At 44.9% G+C, this 20,650-nt stretch overlaps 1 protein-coding gene across 1 annotated transcript in view; it reads left to right on the top strand.

Annotated features, from left to right (window-relative positions):
- The window catches only part of LOC126456153 (gustatory receptor 5a for trehalose-like), a 93,125-nt gene that overhangs the window by 54,826 nt on the left and 17,649 nt on the right, over positions 1 to 20,650 (top strand). The gene's annotated exons all lie outside the window — the stretch shown is intronic.

The raw sequence follows: 20,650 nt of genomic DNA, 5'->3' as shown, positions 1-20,650 counted from the left end.
TGCCCCTGCGCTGTTGTGCTTAGCGGGGCGCGCTCTATTGGGAAAGTTGTGTACGCGCTGACTACGTGGAACTATGTACACAACAGTGTGCGTGCAGGAAAATACGAGGACGTCGGTCAATAGCACATAAGCGTGATGACTGAGATGTTGTAACCTCCGCCACACTTTAATTAATATGCGTGACCTGTGTCGGTCAATAGCATAGATGAATTTAACATTTATGCAGAAAAGTAAAGAAGAACTTAACTGCGCTAAATATTACCCCTTTTAATGATAACGATAATGTTACACGTGTATCGTATTACTTACAATGTTATCTACAGAAAATATTTTCCATTTACCGGACATCGTAGACTATATTTTAGTATACTTGACTTACGTCGGTCAATAGCATGTAAGTGTGATGACGGAAACGTTGTACCCTCCGCAACACTTTAATTAATACGCCTGACCTATGTCGGTCAATAGCAGTTAAGTGTGATGACAGGGGCGTTGTACGCCCAGTTACACCCTTATTAAATTATACATCTACATCTACATGATTACTCTGCAATTCACATTTAAGTGCTTAGCCGAGGGTTCATCGAACCACAATCATAGTATCTCTCTACAATTCCACTCCCGAACAGCGCGCGGGGAAAACGAACACCTAAACCTATCTGTTAGAGCTCTGATTTCTCTTATTTTATTTCGATGATCATTCCTACCTATGTATGTTGGGCTCAACAAAATATTTTCACATTCGGAAGAGAAAGTTGGTGACTGAAATTTCGTAAATAGATCTCGCCGCGACGAGAAACGTCTTTGCTTTAATGACTTCCATCCCAACTCGCGTATCATATCTGCCACACTCTCTCCCCTAGTACGTGGTAATACAAAACGAGCTGCTCTTTTTTGCACCCTTTCGATGTCCTCCGTCAATCCCACCTGGTAAGGATCCCACACCGTGCAGCAATATTCTAACAGATGACGAACGAGTGTAGTTTTGAGCTGTCTTTTTAGTGGACTTGTTGCATCTTCTAAGTGTCCTGCCAATGAAACGCAACCTTTGGCTCGCCTTCCCCACAATAACATCTATGTGGTCTTTCCAACTGAAGTTGTTCGTAATTTTAACACCCAGGTACTTAGTTGAATTGACAGCCTTGAGAATTGTACTATTTATCGAGTAATCGAATTCCAACGGATTTCTTTTGGAACTCATGTGGATCACTTCCCACTTTTCGTTATTAAGGTTTTAAATAAGTGAGACAAGTAATTTTGTCGCTATTAGTCATGTTCGGTGGGGATACTTTACACGATGACGATATGTGCATAAAGTCGTAAAGGTAATCCTTAAACTTTATATACCCAACCAAATAAATTTCCTACTATTTAATACAATTTGCGTATAGTTAATACTCATAGGGACTTCATCTACATAATGCCTAGTTTGCTTACAATTACGCTTGTCAGTCCCCAACCCCTGATATACAGCCAGCCAGTGATATACAGCCTTGACTTTCCCTATGCGCACGCGCACGAGTTGCTATGTGCCCAGTGCAATTCTGCGTGCAACGGTCAGTGCCAACGTAGTTGCCGCTGCCAACCAACCGCGTGGTGAAGTGATGCCGGGGCTGGACTTCAGTTAAGTACATTTAATGACACATGGTACCACGGTACTATAGGTTTTAATTTTTAATGTCGACTGTGCCTTACTCTGGCTTGTTATAGTAATACTATGCTTCTGAAGAAGGCTAGATTATTCTAGCCCAAACCTGGGTAAAGACCAGAAAATTCTCGCAACTGAGGCGGATCTTTCAATGTATTATTTAAATAAAACACTGGCGACGAACACATTTCTCCCAACGTGTGACCAGTTTGTTCATACAGGGTGACAATTATTGAACTATATTAAATAAAATCATCATAACTTTTGAACGGTTTGCATAAGGGCGTTCAAACTGCATGGCTGGCCGCTAGGCATGATGGAATTTAATATCCACACGTATGGTTTGGTGTAGCGACGAAGCCCACTTTCATTTTGATGGGTTCGTAATAAACAAAATTGGCACATCTGGTGGGGGACTAAGAATCCACATTTCACGATCGAGAAGTCTCTTCACCCTCGACGTGTCACTGTGTGGTGTGCAGTGACCACTCACGGAATAATCTGTGCGATATTCCTTGATGGAACAGTGACTACCGAATGGTACGTGAAAGTTTTGGTAGATGATTTCATCCCCATTATCCAAAGTGACCCTGATTTCGACAAGAAGTGGTTCATGGGTGACGAAGCTCGGCCCCATCGAAGCAGGGGAGTGTTTGATGTCCTGGAGGAGCACTCTGGTGACCGCATTCTGGCTCTGGGGTACCCAGATGCCACTGACATTGGTCTCGATTTTCCGTCATATTCTCCGGACCCTGAACACAAGCGACTCCTCTTGTGGGGCTATATTAAAGAGAAGGTGTACAGCAATAACCCCGAAACTATTGCTGAGCTGAAAGCAACCATTCAGGGGATATGGACAGTATCGACGTTCCTACGCTTCAGCAGGTCATGCAGAATTTCGCTATACGTCTGCGCCACATCATCCCCAATGAGGGAAGACATATTGAACACGTCATAAGCTAAATCCGAATATCTATAGCGACGTTTACACACTGAACAAAGTGTGTGCACGCCATAGTTTGCAATTAATTTACACTTCTTTCATATAGTTCAATAATTGTCACCCTATATCATCACTGTAGAATGTTGGACATTGCCGACGGAGCCACAACTTACCTCTGCTTGCACCGCTGCTTCACTATCAAAGTGACGTCTCGAAGGTGTTCTCTAAGTTTTGGAAACAGGTGAAAATCGGATGGGACCAAGTAGGGAGTGTATGGAGGATGATCGACGACAGCCATCGGACTGTTGCAGATTCACAGCGTTCGTATGTGACCTGGCATTGCCATGCTCAAGATCAGATCCATGCGTGGAAGGACTCTTCTAATTTGAAACTCGATGACGGCACGCTGTTTTCCAAGCACCGACATAGTTACATTAGACACTGCTAAATGTGTAGACAAGAGGAATAAAGAAGTAGAATGTTAATCAGGCCTGTTTTATTTAAAAAGCTTTAAGAGTATTCACATAAAAATTTGGAGGTATAACTTTTCAACAAACCCACGTATTTTTGGTTTCACTGTCACTTTCCACGTTCCCAGTCCCATTCCCACATGGCACGCAGGAAGAACGACGGTCGATAAGCCTCCATATGATCTTGGATGTCTCTGAAATTAACATCATGGTCATTTCCTGAGATCTGGGCGAAGAGGAAGGATGTTTTTAAGTGCTATTTCAAATGAAATTTAGCATTTGAAGCTAAAAATTAATTGAGACGGTTCGTTGATCAAAGGGTACGCAAATTTGCATATTAATTTTATGTCTGATGAAAGGCAGCGCAGTGATAATGACAAACCGCCTGACAAAACGATCTGGTTTACTGTCGTTGGCCTTTAGTGTCATTACGAGACCTATCAGAGTACATAAGGGACGCTATCAACATCAGATGTTGAATAATAAATGTGAGGGACACAGAGATACCGCGAACGCGTGTGAGACAGCGTTATCAGCATTTGACACAGTGGAAAAGGGTCGGCTGGTCAAAAAGTGCAAGTGAGACATTCGGATGTGACAGTAACAGTTGTTGGACTGCATTACAGCCTGAGAGTAGCATACTCGTTGTCCAGGTTCCAGTCGATCACGTATGACCGCCAGAATGGAGAATCTCCATACTGTCTGACAAGCACAATGTAACTCCTTCACATCTCTGCCTGCTATTCGAGGACAAGTAATGCATTCCATGCAACATTCGGTGTCATCCTGTATCATTGGTCAGAGACTAGCCGCAGTCAGACCAGGGAATTACCATCCCATGCGGAGGCTGCTGTTAACACCACAACACAAATGGCTCCCTTTGGACTGGTGCCGTGATCAGGAAGCATGGAATGCTGACGATTGGAATCGCATTGTATTCAACGATGAATCGGACGGACGACTATCGAAGGCGAGTATGAAGAGGCTGTGGACAAAAGTTCCATTATTCCAAAGTTTTGGAGAGGCACAGCGGTGTTACACCCGGCGTCTTGGTGTGGTGTGACTTCAGGTCACGTCTGGTTGCGATTGAAGGGACTCTGACGCCACAACGGTACGTCAGGAACGCTGTGCGTCCTCGTTTGTTACCTCTCATGCGACAGTACCTTGGCGAAATTTTTCAACAGGACAGTGTGCCAACACTTGGCACACGTCTCTATGCGTTGTTTGCGCACTCCTCTTACCACCGAGATCACACATCTGTCAACGATAGAATATTTGTGGCATCGACTTGTACGTCAACTCTGTCCCAGTGCCAGTATCCAGGGTGTCAAGGACCAGTCAGAACAGCTGTGAGCCACCTTGCCTCACGGGAGATTAAAACGGCTTTGTGATATCCTTCCCAACCGAATCGGTGCAACCACTCAGGCGACAGTTAGGTGAAAATTCATGCCAATAAATAAGCTGATACTAACGAATTCTTTGCAAATTTGACTCGATAAGTGAAATAAAATTAAAAACTCTCTCAACCCGTGTAGTTTCATTATGTTTCCTTTTCCCTTCTGGGACGTCCACTTTTTTGCCAAGCAGCGCACATACACTCCTGGAAATGGAAAAAAGAACACATTGACACCGGTGTGTCAGACCCACCATACTTGCTCCGGACACTGCGAGAGGGCTGTACAAGCAATGATCACACGCACGGCACAGCGGACACACCAGGAACCGCGGTGTTGGCCGTCGAATGGCGCTAGCTGCGCAGCATTTGTGCACCGCCGCCGTCAGTGTCAGCCAGTTTGCCGTGGCATACGGAGCTCCATCGCAGTCTTTAACACTGGTAGCATGCCGCGACAGCGTGAACGTGAACCGTATGTGCAGTTGACGGACTTTGAGCGAGGGCGTATAGTGGGCATGCGGGAAGCCGGGTGGACGTACCGTCGAATTGCTCAACACGTGGGGCGTGAGGTCTCCACAGTACATCGATGTTGTCGCCAGTGGTCGGCGGAAGGTGCACGTGCCCGTCGACCTGGGACCGGACCGCAGCGACGCACGGATGCACGCCAAGACCGTAGGATCCTACGCAGTGCCGTAGGGGACCGCACCGCCACTTCCCAGCAAATTAGGGACACTGTTGCTCCTGGGGTATCGGCGAGGACCATTCGCAACCGTCTCCATGAAGCTGGGCTACGGTCCCGCACACCGTTAGGGCGTCTTCCGCTCACGCCCCAACATCGTGCAGCCCGCCTCCAGTGGTGTCGCGACAGGCGTGAATGGAGGGACGAATGGAGACGTGTCGTCTTCAGCGATGAGAGTCGCTTCTGCCTTGGTGCCAATGATGGTCGTATGCGTGTTTGGCGCCGTGCAGGTGAGCGCCACAATCAGGACTGCATACGACCGAGGCACACAGGGCCACACCCGGCATCATGGTGTGGGGAGCGATCTCCTACACTGGCCGTACACCACTGGTGATCGTCGAGGGGACACTGAATAGTGCACGGTACATCCAAACCGTCATCGAACCCATCCATTCCTAGACCGGCAAGGGAACTTGCTGTTCCAACAGGACAATGCACGTCCGCATGTATCCCGTGCCACCCAACGTGCTCTAGAAGGTGTAAGTCAACTACCCTGGCCAGCAAGATCTCCGGATCTGTCCCCCATTGAGCATGTTTGGGACTGGATGAAGCGTCGTCTCACGCGGTCTGCACGTCCAGCACGAACGCTGGTCCAACTGAGGCGCCAGGTGGAAATGGCATGGCAAGCCGTTCCACAGGACTACATCCAGCATCTCTACGATAGTCTCCATGGGAAAATAGCAGCCTGCATTGCTGCGAAAGGTGGATATACGCTGTACTAGTGCCGACATTGTGCATGCTCTGTTGCCTGTGTCTATGTGCCTGTGGTTCTGTCAGTGTGATCATGTGATGTATCTGACCCCAGGAATGTGTCAATAAAGTTTCCCCTTCCTGGGACAATGAATTCACGGTGTTCTTATTTCAATTTCCAGGAGTGTATAAAACGAGATGAGAAGTAGCGCTTCGATGTACAGATCACAGTGCACCACATTTAATTGACTGTGTTTAGATTTATATTATATTGTATTGTAGCTGACAACGAGGCGAATTTGGTACGACTTTTAAGATTCTGTGCAATGTGGTACTTGCTCCCTTAATCCCTTAATATACTCAGCTCTCTTAGAATGAAATGATAATTAAATCAAGACCCTAAACTGTCGACAGGCGTTGATATGCATCAAGTGGGACAGTTAAAAATGTGTGATCCGACCGGGACTCGAACCCGGGATCTCCTGCTTACATGGTAGACGCTTCAGCCATTTTTTTTTTTTTTTAAATCTCATTTTGTTCGCTTTCGTTCGTTGTATCTGCTCGGGGCGGACGTCGAAAGACACCCATTTCAGTTCGTTGTGATTCATTAACTCAGTTTTTTTTATTAGAGAGGGCAGGTAGCCCTCTGACCAAACACGCTGAGTTACCGGCGGTTGATTTAGTTAAGAGCCATCTGAGCCACAGAGGACACAGAGGACAGTGCGACTGCAGGGATTTATCCCTTGCACGCTCCCCGTCGTGAGACCCAAATTCCCAACTTAATGTCCACACACTACATTCGCCTGTCGACAGCTCAGGGTCTTGATTTAATTATCATTTCATTTTAAGATAGCTGCATGGTTACCTGTCCGAAAGAACAGATACAGTCTTCATATAGTTAAGGCTAACCGGCCATTGACCTTCTTCTTCTGTACTGGATGCACACACATTGCCCGAGCTCTTACGGGGCTCAGTAAGATTGTCAGCCGCGAGTAATGAGCGTAATGGGCAGGGGCACTACGAATGTAGTGTGTGGACAATAAGTCGGGAATGTGGGTCTCACGGGGAGCGTGTAAGGGATAAATCCCTGCAGTCGCACTATCGTCTGTGTCCTCCGTTGCTCACATGGATAGAGCGTCTGCCATATAAGCACGAGATCGCAGATTCGAGTCCCGATTGGGGCACAAATTTTCAACTATCTACGTTCATGTATATCAACGCCTGTCGACAGCTTAGGGTCTTGATTTAATTATCATTTCATTGCTCCTTTAAGGTGGGGAGGAGTTTCAGGCTTGATATTATCAGAGCGGCTGGCTCATACATATTTATTGTAAGTGACCAGGCGGCTCCGAACCCTTGTCTCGATCTTCTTGCTTCCTCCTTGTATTATCAGCACGTAAGACATATGTTGTTTTGGTACTATGTTCATTTATCCTATGATCGTTTAATTTCACTTGGTATCATACTATGTTTTTGTCTGTTTTCAATTCTGTGGCGGAATACCGATTCCCAGAGGAAGTGACAATGTAAAGTGCGTTTTATTTTTAATTTTTAAGTGCCCCTTCTGATCAGTAAATCCCAACTACGTTCCGGTTCACTACAGTGCGTGAGTATGTAAGTTTATCTGAGCTTTGGACGGATTTCTGCTCTGCATTGGTGAGGGAGCGCAAGGAGGTCCCGATATCTTTCTTGATGCAATAGCTGGATGAACACACCAAAAAACTGTAGGAGTACACAACAGCCCATTATACCGGGTGATCAAAAAGTCAGTATAAATTTGAAAGCTGAATAAATCACGGAATAATGTAGATAGAGAGGTACAAATTGACACACATGCTTGGAATGACATGGGGTTTTATTAGAACCAAAAAAATACAAAAGTTCAAAAAATGTCCGACAGATGGCGCTTCATCTGATCAGAATGGCAATAATTAGCATAACAAAGTAAGACAAAACAAAGATGATGTTCTTTACAGGAAATGCTCAATATGTCCACCATCATTCCTCAACAATAGCTGTAGTCGAGGAATAATGTTGTGAACAGCACTGTAAAGCATGTCCGGAGTTATGGTGAGGCACTGGCGTCGGATGTTGTCTTTCAGCATCCCTAGAGAAGTCGGTCGATTACGATACACTTGCGACTTCTGGTAACCAATAATCTCACGGACTGAGGTCTGGGGACCTAGGAGGCCAAGCATGGCTAAAGTGGTGGCTGAGCACACTATCATCACCAAACGACGCGCGTAAGAGATCTTTTACGCGTCTAGCAATATGGGATGGACCGCCATCCTGCATAAACATCGTACGTTCCAGCAGGTGTTTTATCAGCCAGGCGATTCTGTAACATATCGGCATACCTCTCACCCGTCACGATAGCAGTTTTGCTGTCCATCGCTATCTGTCGGACATTTTATGAATTTTTTATTTTGGTTCTAATAAAACCCCACGTCATTCCAAGCATGTCTGTCAAATTTTACCTCTCTATCTACATTATTCCGTGGTTTATTAAGTTTTCAAATTTAAACTAACTTTTTGATCACCCAGTACACTGCTGGCCATTAAAATTGCTACACCACGAAGATGATGTGCTACAGACGCGAAATTTAACTGACTGGAAGAATATGCTGTGATACGCAAATGATTAGTTTTTCAGAGCATTCACACAAGGTTGGCGCCAGTGGCGACACCTACAACGTGCTGACATGAGGAAAGTTTCCAACCGATTTCTCATACACAAACAGCAGTTGACCGGCGTTGCCTGGTGAAACGTTGTTGTGATGTCTCGTGTAAGGAGAAGAAATGTGTACCATCACGTTTCCGACTTTGATAAAGGTCAGATTGTAGCCTATCGCTATTGCGGTTTATCATATCGCGACATTGCTGCTCGCGTTGGTCTAGATCCAATGACTGTTAGCAGAATATGGAATCGGTGGGTTCAGGAGGGTAACACGGAACGCCGTGCTAGATCCCAACGGCCTCGTATCACTAGCAGTCGAGATGAGAGGCATCTTATCCGCATGACTATAACGGATCCCTGAGTCAACAGATGGGGACGTTAGCAAGACAACAACCATTTGCACGAACAGTTCGACGACGTTTGCAGCAGCATGGACTATCAGCTCGGAGACCATGGCTGCGGTTACCCTTGACGCTGCATCATAGACAGGAGCGCCTGCGATGGTTTACTCAACGACGAGCCTGGGTGCACGAATGGCAAAACGTCATTCTTTCGGATGAATCCAGGTTCTGTTTACAGCATCATGATGGTCGCATCCGTGTTTGGCGACATCGCGGTGAACGCACATTGGAAGTGTGTATTCGTCATCGCCATACTGGCGTGTCACCCGGCGTGATGGTATTGGGGTGCCATTGGTTACACGTCTCGGTCACCTCTTGTTCGCATTGACGGCACTTTGAACAGTGGACGTTACATTTCAGATGTGTTACGACCGTTGGCTATATCCTTCATTCGATCCCTGCGAAACCCTACATTTCAGCAGGACAATGCACGACCGCATGTTGCAGGTCCTGTACGGGCCTTTCTGGATACAGAAAATGTTCGACTGCTGCCCTGGCCAGCACATTCTCCAGATCTCTCACCAATTGAAAAGTCTGGTCAATGGTGGCCGAGCAACTGGCTCCTCACAATACGCCAGTCCCTACTCTTGATGAACTGTGGTATCGTGTTGAAGCTGCATGGGCAGCTGTTCCTGTAAACGCCATCCAATCTCTGTTTGACTCAATGCCCAGGCGAATCAAGGTCGTTATTACGGCCAGAGGAGATTGTTCTGGGTACTGATTTCTCAGGATCTATGTACTCAAATTGCGTGAAAATGTAATCACTTGTCAGTTGTAGTGTAATATATTTGTCCAATGAATACCCGTTTATCATCTGCATTTCATCTTGGTTTAGCAGTTTTAATGACCAGTAGTGTATGTGGCTTACGTAATTCATGCGGCCTATGCCGATAAAGGAACGGATATTCCCGCCAATTTTCAGTTGAGAAGTTTCATTGACTCTTCCAGTTCTTCGGAAGAAGCTTCTAGAAACTTCTGGTAGCTTTCTCTTGACAGAAGATGTATTCCTACGCGCTCTTATCGCATTCTGATTGATCTGTACCGTCGCATAGAAAAGTGTGACAGACTATTGATCGGGAGGGGGCCGACTGCGAAAAAACGCAGACGGGGTGCCGTCTGGAACGTTGGAGTGAAGGCAGGTAACTCTTTTGGGTCACAAGCAAGGTAGTCGTGTTAGCTTTGGGGGACGCTGAAAATGCAGTGAGATATTTGAGTAATTATGAATTTCATTCAAACTGCATTGCGAAATCGTAGAGATTATGAAGAATAAGTTTCTTTACTGTGTATGATATGATAAACGCTGAGAGTAATTGGGAGCCAGTTTAATGCTGAAGTTCTCAGATAAGTTTGGGGCGCTGCACAAGGTAGACTCATGGTGGATGCAGTAGTTGTGTAATGGAAGACCACATAGGTTGCTGCCCTAATGGGTTGTTCCAGCGATCACACTGAAATAGTAAGAAATAAGTAATTGTAAGCGTGGATGTCGGTGAGTTGTCAGCTCCAGAGTAACTGATAGCTTATCAGTATTTTCATCTTTCCCGTTTCGAAAATAGTTAAATTACGAGATGACTTAGAACCACTGCTTCAGCTCGTGTGAGTGTCTGATTTGTTGTTTCAAAAGTATTTTGTTCCCAAATGGTTCTTCCTGTTATTAACTACCGAATCTTTAATTACCGGAGCTTCAGCTTGCTCCCCTTAGGTTGTTTCGTACATACTCTTTAACTTTCTTTGCTAAAGTATCTGTGTTGCTTTTCTTTCCCCCAAATCTCGTGTCTGTGTTATTAACATTCCCTTCAGTGTAGTTTTCGTGTCCTCCGTGCACGAAGTACACCCCAGGCTGATCTTTCTACTACTTCGTTTCACTCAGTTGCGAGTGCGTACCGGACGATTAGATGAACTAAGTACCCATTCTATTATTGTCAAGTTCCAAGTAAATTGGTAGAGAGAATGTTAATAAATGTAATAGTTTGGAATGCTTCTTTAAAATTACGGGCTTCCCCGTCCCACGTAGAAGTAGTATTAGAAAGAAAGCAACTAATAGTCATCATCCTAAGGCAATACCTAACTAGCGTTATCTTGGGCAGGGTTAGATTAAGATCTCTCTATTGACTTCAAACATTAAATAATTCATTTTCTGTGGATCGAACTCGGTGCTGTCATTGCACTTATGGTTGACGAACGATTTACAATTATAATAAAATAGGCTGGGATGTCTGACGCGGTCAGGAACTATCATCGGTTAACTATTCTCAAATTGGCTCAATTATAACATCCAGAACACTCTAACTATTTGTACTACCGTTAATCGTAATAAAATAAAAATTACCTTTCAAGGATTTTAATAGAAAGTTTTAGGACATTTGACCAAATATGTGGTATCTTAAGCAATGTCACACACACACACACACACACACACACACACACACACACACACACACAGACAGACACACGAGATGTAGGTATGTAGGTATGAAGAATTTTTCCGTGATTATATCGAAAAGTTAGTAGTTATCGCATAGAAGGCTATTTTCCTAGCCTTTTTAGGAACTTTAAACGCTTTATCCCACATGAAATTGGTCTTTAGTAGGTGGCTCCAGAGTGGTCCCTCCGTAAGTGCTGCGAAAGACACAGCTAGGTTGGCCACAAAAAATAGTGCTGCTTTCGCTTGTCGGTTCTTTTCTTTCGGAGTCGGGGCTTTATACAGCACCCAAGGGTAGTAGCGGCCCCCACTTTTTGGACCACCATGTAGAAGTCAAAACAGTTTTGCGATAGGTACAGTCGGCCGCCGGGGCACATGGATCGGTGGTTTCAGCGCCCACGTAGTAGCAGTGTTCCTCGGTGCTGAAGTCTCGAAAGTTTACGAAAGGCGGCAAGATTGTGATGAGCAAACCGTTTAAGATAACTTGATTGTGAACGCCTGAAAAAATTCTAACAACTTTCATACAGTTTACACATATCTACCTAAAAAACGTGAACTCTTAGTAGGCTGAAAAAGGTATGACAACAGGAGCGATCCTTGCAGAACATTTTGATGTATAGTTAACCACATTAGTTCACACGTTGACTTCTTACAATTTTTTTTTGTAAAGATCAGTACAGTACATTTTTATATGCCGATCCATACTTCGAATCTGTGCACTGAATTACTATTTTACTTAGATACCTGAAACTAAGTATACATTAACAGCCTTTCTGTCTAAAATGTAGATCGCATCATTCGAAAGAATGGGCGACTCCCGATTAATGAATGACTTGCATTAACAATGTCAGGAGGTGTCGCTCAGTTGTGCCTTGAGTACCACAAAACCTCTGTACAGTGGGTGCCACGCATGTTCACGGATGACCAGAAAGCTGCGAGAATCCGCGCTGCATTAGCGTTCTTGGAGCGTTTCGAAAGAGATGGCAACACGTTCATTTATCTGAGTGTCACAGCAGATGAAACATAGGTTTCTCATAACAGCCCGACAATGAAGGGACGGTCTATGGAGTGGCATCATCCTCAGTCGCCGCAGAAGCCATACAAGTTCGAATTGAATCAACTCGAAAACTGGTGGCTTCTGCATTCTCTGAAGTGGTCCTCTTCGTCGATTTCATGCCCCAAAACACAACAATCAATAATGAAGCAAAGCGTTCTGGGCTGTCCTTGAACGTCTTCCTTGGGCTGTCCAGAACCGTCGAATAGTCAAGTTCTGGCATGGAACTGTTCTGTTGCACAACAACGCACGTCCGCATACTGCCCGCAGACACAGTCCTTGCTGCATGAGAAATTACGGTGGGACATCTTCGAGCATTCTCCCTGCAGTCCGGACCTGACACCGCTGGACTTATCTCTGTTTACAAAACTGAAAGGGCACCTTGCTGGTAAACACTTCGCAAATGATAATTAAATGAAACCCTTAGCTGCCAACAGGTGTTGTTGATGTACCTCGATGTTCTTCGCAAATATTGAAGACCTGACGGATACTGTTGTGACCTGACTGAATAGCCAGAGGGTATACACAAACTGGGGCCAAGGTACGATAAGTGTCTTAATGTCAAAGGCATCTATATACCAGATGGCCCTCTCACGCCATCCTCCGTTGAAGTTAGTCAATCCTGGGTGCCAAAGAGCTGAAAGGTTTGCCTAAGCAGAGCACTAAAGGGGACTCCACACCGACAGAGAGGAAATCCTGTTAAACGTTAAGACTAGCACTTGACAACAAACACTTGACAGCTACAACCGGTCCTACAGCTGTGTCTGTGTAGAAGAATGGTTGTCTCTGACTGAAATAATACGCAGAAGGGCAAAACAATATTAATTATCTGTTTCAAGGCTCATCAACATACGACAGCTAATTTGTTACAGCACATATTGCACCAATTCGTGCTTCACAATGGGAAGTATTACACAAATGCTATCATATCCGTTATTGTAATAAAGAACAATGAATATAATGAAGATCATAAATTATGTTAATTTAAACCTATGTTATAGACTAACAGATCTTTATCATTGCATTATTCATAACACAAATGTTGAAATGCATGTCTACCTTGTTGGATGCATTGATGTAAGCACTTCACGGTATCAGCAGGGACACCTCTTAACGTTCTGCAGATGCTGAAGTTGTAGCATGATGTATTCGTTCTTTTAACACATCTGTATTATCCACTTCCGGTTCGTAAACCCTGACTTTGATACAACCCCATAAGAAAAAGTCCAAGGACGTTAAATCAGGCGATCTCACTGGCCATCGAATGGAACCACCACTACCTGCAACGTTCTGGCTACCCATGTTGAGATATTCCCTATCCCCTCTACAATAATAGGTTGGTGCAGGATAGTGCTGAAGCCAGCCTCTCACAGCGAACTGAACTCAGATGTCGTCTAGGAGATGGCCAAGAGTCAGCTCATTCTGTAGGAATTGCAAATACAGCCGACCAGTTCGTCTGGGAAACAAATACTCTTGCCCAATGATGTGGTCTCCTAGAACGGCTCACCACAGTTAACACCCTAGTGTACTTGCATGTGATGTGGTCGTAACCAGTGAGGATTTGCAGGAGCACAGTACAGTGGGTTGCGTCTATCGGCAGCGGCGTCATTGACGAAATAGCATTAATCTCCCCATAACATCTGCTTGATTAAATCCGGATTTAAGACTATTTACGAGACACTTGCAGAACGGTATCCTATTTTGGAAATCGTTTCCATATAGCTGTTGGCGTAGGTGCTGCTCCAGAATCCTTTGTATGGAAGACTTCGATATTCTCAGGTCCGCTGCCACTCTTCTTTGTCCTAATTACGATGAGAAGTAGGTATTACTGGGCGAAATCTAATGACTTCCATAATATTAATAATAATGACCATAACAGTATTACTATTATTATTACTATTAGTCTTATTATTATAGGTACAAGTAATACTGCAAACTAAATTCAATAGTACGATAATACTTTCGTTTATATTACATTGTACGTACATGTTACTTTCATTTAAGGTATGTTTATTGTGCGCGGGATGTGAGCCAATACATTCAATAATATTCTGTGCACCATTAGGTGCGTCGCGGATTGGTTATTCCACGACACTTTGTACCTAGGAAGCTCCCTCGGTTTTTAAGCGCATCTCTGTACGTCTAAAATCTACATCTACATCTACATCTATACTCCGCGAGCCACCTTACGGTGTGTGGCGGAGGGTACTTATTGTACCACTATCTGATCCCCCCTTCCCTGTTCCATTCACGAATTGTGCGTGGGAAGAACGACTGCTTGTAAGTCTCCGTATTTGCTCTAATTTCTCGGATCTTTTCGTTGTGATCATTACGCGAGATATATGTGGGCGGTAGTAATATGTTGCCCATCTCTTCCCGGAATGTGCTCTCTCGTAATTTCGATAATAAACCTCTCCGTATTGCGTAACGCCTTTCTTGAAGTGTCCGCCACTGGAGCTTGTTCAGCATCTCCGTAACGCTCTCGCGCTGACTAAATGTCCCCATGACGAATCGCGCTGCTTTTCGCTGGATCATGCCTATCTCTTCTATTAATCCAACCTGGTAAGGGTCCCATACTGATGAGCAATACTCAAGAATCGGACGAACAAGCGTTTTGTAAGCTACTTCTTTCGTCGATGAGTCACATTTTCTTAGAATTCTTCCTATGAATCTCAACCTGGCGCCTGCTTTTCCCACTATTTGTTTTATGTGATCATTCCACTTCAGATCGCTCCGGATAGTAACTCCTAAGTATTTTACGGTCGTTACCGCTTCCAATGATTTACCACCTATGGCATAATCGTACTGGAATGGATTTCTGCCCCTATGTATGCGCATTATATTACATTTATCTACGTTTAGGGAAAGCTGCCAGCTGTCGCACCATGCATTAATCCTCTGCAGGTCCTCCTGGAGTACGTACGAGTCTTCTGATGTTGCTACTTTCTTGTAGACAACCGTGTCATCTGCAAATAGCCTCACGGAGCTACCGATGTTGTCAACTAAGTCATTTATGTATATTGTAAACAATAAAGGTCCTATCACGCTTCCCTGCGGTACTCCCGAAATTACCTCTACATCTGCAGATTTTGAACCGTTAAGAATGACATGTTGTGTTCTTTCTTCTAGGAAATCCTGAATCCAATCACAAACCTGGTCCGATATTCCGTAAGCTCGTATTTTTTTCACTAAACGTAAGTGCGGAACCGTATCAAATGCCTTCCTGAAGTCCAGGAATACGGCATCAATCTGCTCGCCAGTGTCTACGGCACTGTGAATTTCTTGGGCAAATAGGGCGAGCTGAGTTTCACATGATCTCTGTTTGCGGAATCCATGTTGGTTATGATGAAGGAGATTTGTATTATCTAAGAACGTCATAATACGAGAACACAAAACATGTTCCATTATTCTACAACAGATTGACGTAAGCGAAATAGGCCTATAATTATTCGCATCTGATTTATGACCCTTCTTGAAAATGGGAACGACCTGCGCTTTCTTCCAGTCGCTAGGTACTTTACGTTCTTCCAGCGATCTACGATAAATTGCTGATAGAAAGGGGCAAGTTCTTTAGCATAAACTCTGTAGAATCTTAAGGGTATCTCGTCTGGTCCGGATGCTTTTCCGCTACTAAGTGATAGCAGTTGTTTTTCAATTCCGATATCGTTTATTTCAATATTTTCCATTTTGGCGTCCGTGCGACGGCTGAAGTCAGGGACCGTGCTACGATTTTCCGCAGTGAAACAGTTTCGGAACACTGAATTCAGTATTTCTGCCTTTCTTCGGTCGTCCTCTGTTTCGGTGCCATCGTGGTCAACGAGTGACTGAATAGGGGATTTAGATCCGCTTACCGATTTTACATATGACCAAAACTTTTTAGGGTTCTTGTTTAGATTGTTTGCCAATGTTTTATGTTCGAATTTGTTGAATGCTTCTCTCATTGCTCTCTTTACGCTCTTTTTCGCTTCGTTCAGCTTTTCCTTATCAGCTATGATTCGACTACTCTTAAACCTATGATGAAGCTTTCTTTGTTTCCGTAGTACCTTTCGTACATGATTGTTATACCACGGTGGATCTTTCCCCTCGCTTTGGACCTTAGTCGGTACGAACTTATCTAAGGCGTACTGGACGATGTTTCTGAATTTTTTCCATTTTTGTTCCACATCCTCTTCTTCAGAAATGAACGTTTGATGGTGGTCACTCAGATATTCTGCGATTTGTGCCCTATCACTCTTGTTAAGCAAATATATTTTCCTTCCTTTCTTGGCATTTCTTATTACACTTGTAGTCATTGATGCAACCACTGACTTATGATCACTGATACCCTCTTCTACATTCACGGAGTCGAAAAGTTCCGGTCTATTTGTTGCTATGAGGTCTAAAACGTTAGCTTCACGAGTTGGTTCTCTAACTATCTGCTCGAAGTAATTCTCGGACAAGGCAGTCAGGATAATGTCACAAGAGTCTCTGTCCCTGGCTCCAGTTCTGATTGTGTGACTATCCCATTCTATACCTGGTAGATTGAAGTCTCCCCCTATTACAATAGTATGATCACGAAACTTCTTCACGACGTTCTGCAGATTCTCTCTGAGGCGCTCAACTACTACGGTTGCTGATGCAGGTGGTCTATAGAAGCATCCGACTATCATATCTGACCCACCTTTGATACTTAACTTAAGCCAGATTATTTCACATTCGCATTCGCTAATAACTTCACTGGATATTATTGAATTCTTTACTGCTATAAATACTCCTCCACCATTGGCGTTTATCCTATCCTTGCGGTATATATTCCATTCTGTGTCTAGGATTTCGTTACTGTTCACTTCCGGTTTTAACCAACTTTCCGTTCCTAATACTATATGCGCACTATTTCCTTCAATAAGAGATACTAATTCAGGAACCTTGCCCTGGATACTCCTGCAGTTTACCAATAGTACGTTAACTTTTCCTGTTTTTGGTCTCTGAGGACGGACGTTCTTTATCAACGATGATAATGTCCTCTCTGGTAAGCCGTCAGGTATTTTATCGTTTCGCCCAAGGGGGGGTCCCTCTAACCTAAAAAACCCCCGTGTGCACGCCACACGTACTCTGCTACCCTAGTAGCTGCTTCCGGTGTGTAGTGCACGCCTGACCTGTCTAGGGGGGCCCTACAGTTCTCCACCCAATAACGGAGGTCGATGAATTTGCAACCATTATAGTCGCAGAGTCGTCTGAGCCTCTGGTTTAGACCCTCCACACGGCTCCAAACCAGAGGACCGCGATCGACTCTGGGCACTATGCTGCAGATATTAAGCTCAGCTTGCACTCCGCGTGCGATGCTGGTTGTCTTCACCAAATCAGCCAGCCGCCGGAAGGAACCAAGGATGGCCTCAGAACCCAAGCGGCAGGCGTCATTCGTTCCGACATGTGCTACTATTTGCAGCCGGTCACACCCAGTGCGTTCAATAGCTGCCGGAAGGGCCTCCTCCACATTACGGACGAGACCCCCCGGCAAGCACACCGAGTGCACACTGGCATTCTTCCCCGACCTACCCGCTATTTTCCTGAGGGGCTCCATAACCCGCCTAACATTGGAGCTCCCTATAACTAATAGGCCCGCCCTCTGTGACTGTCGGGACCTTGCCGGAGAATCGGCCACTGGCCCAACAGGCGAGGCATCCTGTGGTGGCTCGGAAACGATGTCATCACCACTAGGAAGCACCCCGTACCTGTTGGAAAGGGGTAAGGCAGCTGCCACGCGGCCAGATCCCACCTTCGCCTTTCGGCCAGGCACGCGCGAGCCCACCACTGTCCGCCATTCACCCTGGAGTGATGGCTGACCGGTAAGATGCTCACTGCCGGAAGACGCAGCGACATCAGGGGTTCCATGTGATTCCAAGGCCACCGAAGTAGGCATAGGTCTCACCACAGTTGCCCCAACGCCACTACGAGCCGACGCCTGCGCCTCGAGCTCGATGAGCCTAACAGACAAAGCCTCCACGTGCCCCCGAAGAGTGGCCAATTCTCCTTGCGTCCGCTCACAACAACCACAGTCCCTACACATGACTATGTTTACCCTACTCTATACGGTGACAAATTCCCAAGATAATCTTCTGATGAGCTACTCTGATAATCAAGAAACACTCACTGAAATACGAAACGCGAAAACTACGCTAGGTTTTCCCAGAAAAACTATTTAAAAGCTAAGCGCAGCAAATAAGTACAAAAACGCTTTATACAAACAGTACTCGCTGCTGCTGGTGCTCTTGCTCTGGCTGTCACAAGACAACTGCTGATTCAAGTGACTAGTGGCTAACGGCCGCGAAACAAACAAAAGACGGTTTTAGGGTGCTTTCTGTTCTAAACGATCAAGAAAACACTAAGAAATCTAACACGAAAACTACGTAAAGTTTTATCAAGAACTGTTAGTTACTATGCAGAGCAGATAAACACAAATAGAATCCCTTCCTTAGTGGAAGGTCGTAAACAAAATGCAAAATAAACGCTTTATACAAACAGTACTCGCTGCTGCTGGTGCTCTCGCTCTGGCTGTCACAATCATGCACAGAATGTAGACATCGAGTTGGAAAACGCTGTGACTACAGCCTTTTAGTCTCAGCTGTATTGTGGTGTATTTTGCCATAGATCAGTGTCATATCGGTGTAGTCTTCACTTGTGTACGTTGTAGCTGTTTGCTGTTTGCTGTAAGCTCTGACCTGAACTACAAGCATACGACCACCCGACCTTATCAGGGCGGAACCGGGAGGAAAACGCACGCAGATGGCGGTGCGGCTCGGTGGAGGTTCGCTTGTAAGCGCACTTCCCCTTTGGACAGCAGTGACGAGGCGACCGTTCTTGTGCTAAAGTATCCGGGAAGCATAAAACTAGAGGACGGCTTGCGTAGGCCAGCAGGTAGAAAGGTAGTCAAAATTTGTTTCAAAATATGTATATTCAGTTTCTGTATTATTACTGAAGAATATCTTGGTATGATGAAACGTTCTTTACTTTCTGGATGGACTTCATATAATCGTGCAGACACCTAATAAAGTCGCCTTTTCCATGCTGAGCTATTTTAGATGATTTTTTTCACTTTGCGATTACTTACATCAATATTTCTCAGCGTTCTTGCGGAAACAGATTATGACCTTATCTTCGTAGAAGTAACTAGGATTAATGGTGGGGGAGAGAGTATACCTAGAGGATAGTGTACCTAGGAACACACAGTATTTCTTGGTCGATACTTCAGCTGGTGCCTGAATCTAGAATCACATGAAGCAATGCGCACTAGAGACCGCCGTAAACAACTTCCGCCATTTCTACAGCTTTTATTGTTACGAGACATGAGGTTGACTTATGTACACCATTTGTAAATATTTCGCGTTCTACACATGTAAAAGTGTTGTATAATGTACATCTACATCATACTCTGCAAGCCACCTAATAGTGTGTAGCGGAGGGTACTTTCGGTACCACTATCTGATCCCTCCAACCCTGTTCCACTCGCGAATAGTGCGTGGGAAGAATGATTATCGGTAAGCCTCTGTACTGGCTCTAATTTCTCGAATTTTCTCCTCGTGGTTAGTATGCGAGATGTATGTGAGGGGAAATAATATGTTGTCTAACTCCTCCTGAAAAGTGATGTCCCGAAATTTCAATAGTAAATCTCTCCATGATGCACAACGTCTCTCTTGTAACGTGTGCCAGTGGAGCTTGCTTAGCATCTCCGTAACGCTCTCTCGCCAGCTAAACGATCCCGTGACGAAACTCGCCGCTCTTCGTTGGATCTTCTCTATATCCTCTATCAGTCCTACCTGACAGGTGTCCCAAATAGATGAACAATACTCAAGAATCGGGCGAACAAACGCCTAATAAGCCACTTCGTTCGTGGATGAGTTACACTTCCTTAAGATTCTTCCGATGAATTTGAGTATGGTATGTGCTTTTCCCACTATCTGTTTTGTGCGGTCATTCCACTTAAGGTCACTCTGTGTAAAATGAAAAACAACATTCGTGATCTGTATTCTGTTGACGACAGTGCCATTCGAGAAAGAGTGCAAGCTGGCATTGGGCAAGAATGGAGAAAGAAATCGGCCATATCCTTTTCAAAGAAACAAGTACAGCATTCACCTTGGTCGCATCAGAACAAGTAAAGAAAATATAGAAGCCTGCTGGTGATTTTAACCCTTCTCCACAACGCGAGACCAGTGTTCTAGCCACTGCACCACCATACTAAA

This window comes from Schistocerca serialis, chromosome 2 (assembly GCF_023864345.2).
Source record: "Schistocerca serialis cubense isolate TAMUIC-IGC-003099 chromosome 2, iqSchSeri2.2, whole genome shotgun sequence".
In the NCBI taxonomy this organism is placed as follows: Eukaryota; Metazoa; Arthropoda; class Insecta; order Orthoptera; family Acrididae; genus Schistocerca; species Schistocerca serialis.
Note: the sequence above shows the minus strand (reverse complement) of the source record. Positions and strands in the feature narration are given on the sequence as shown.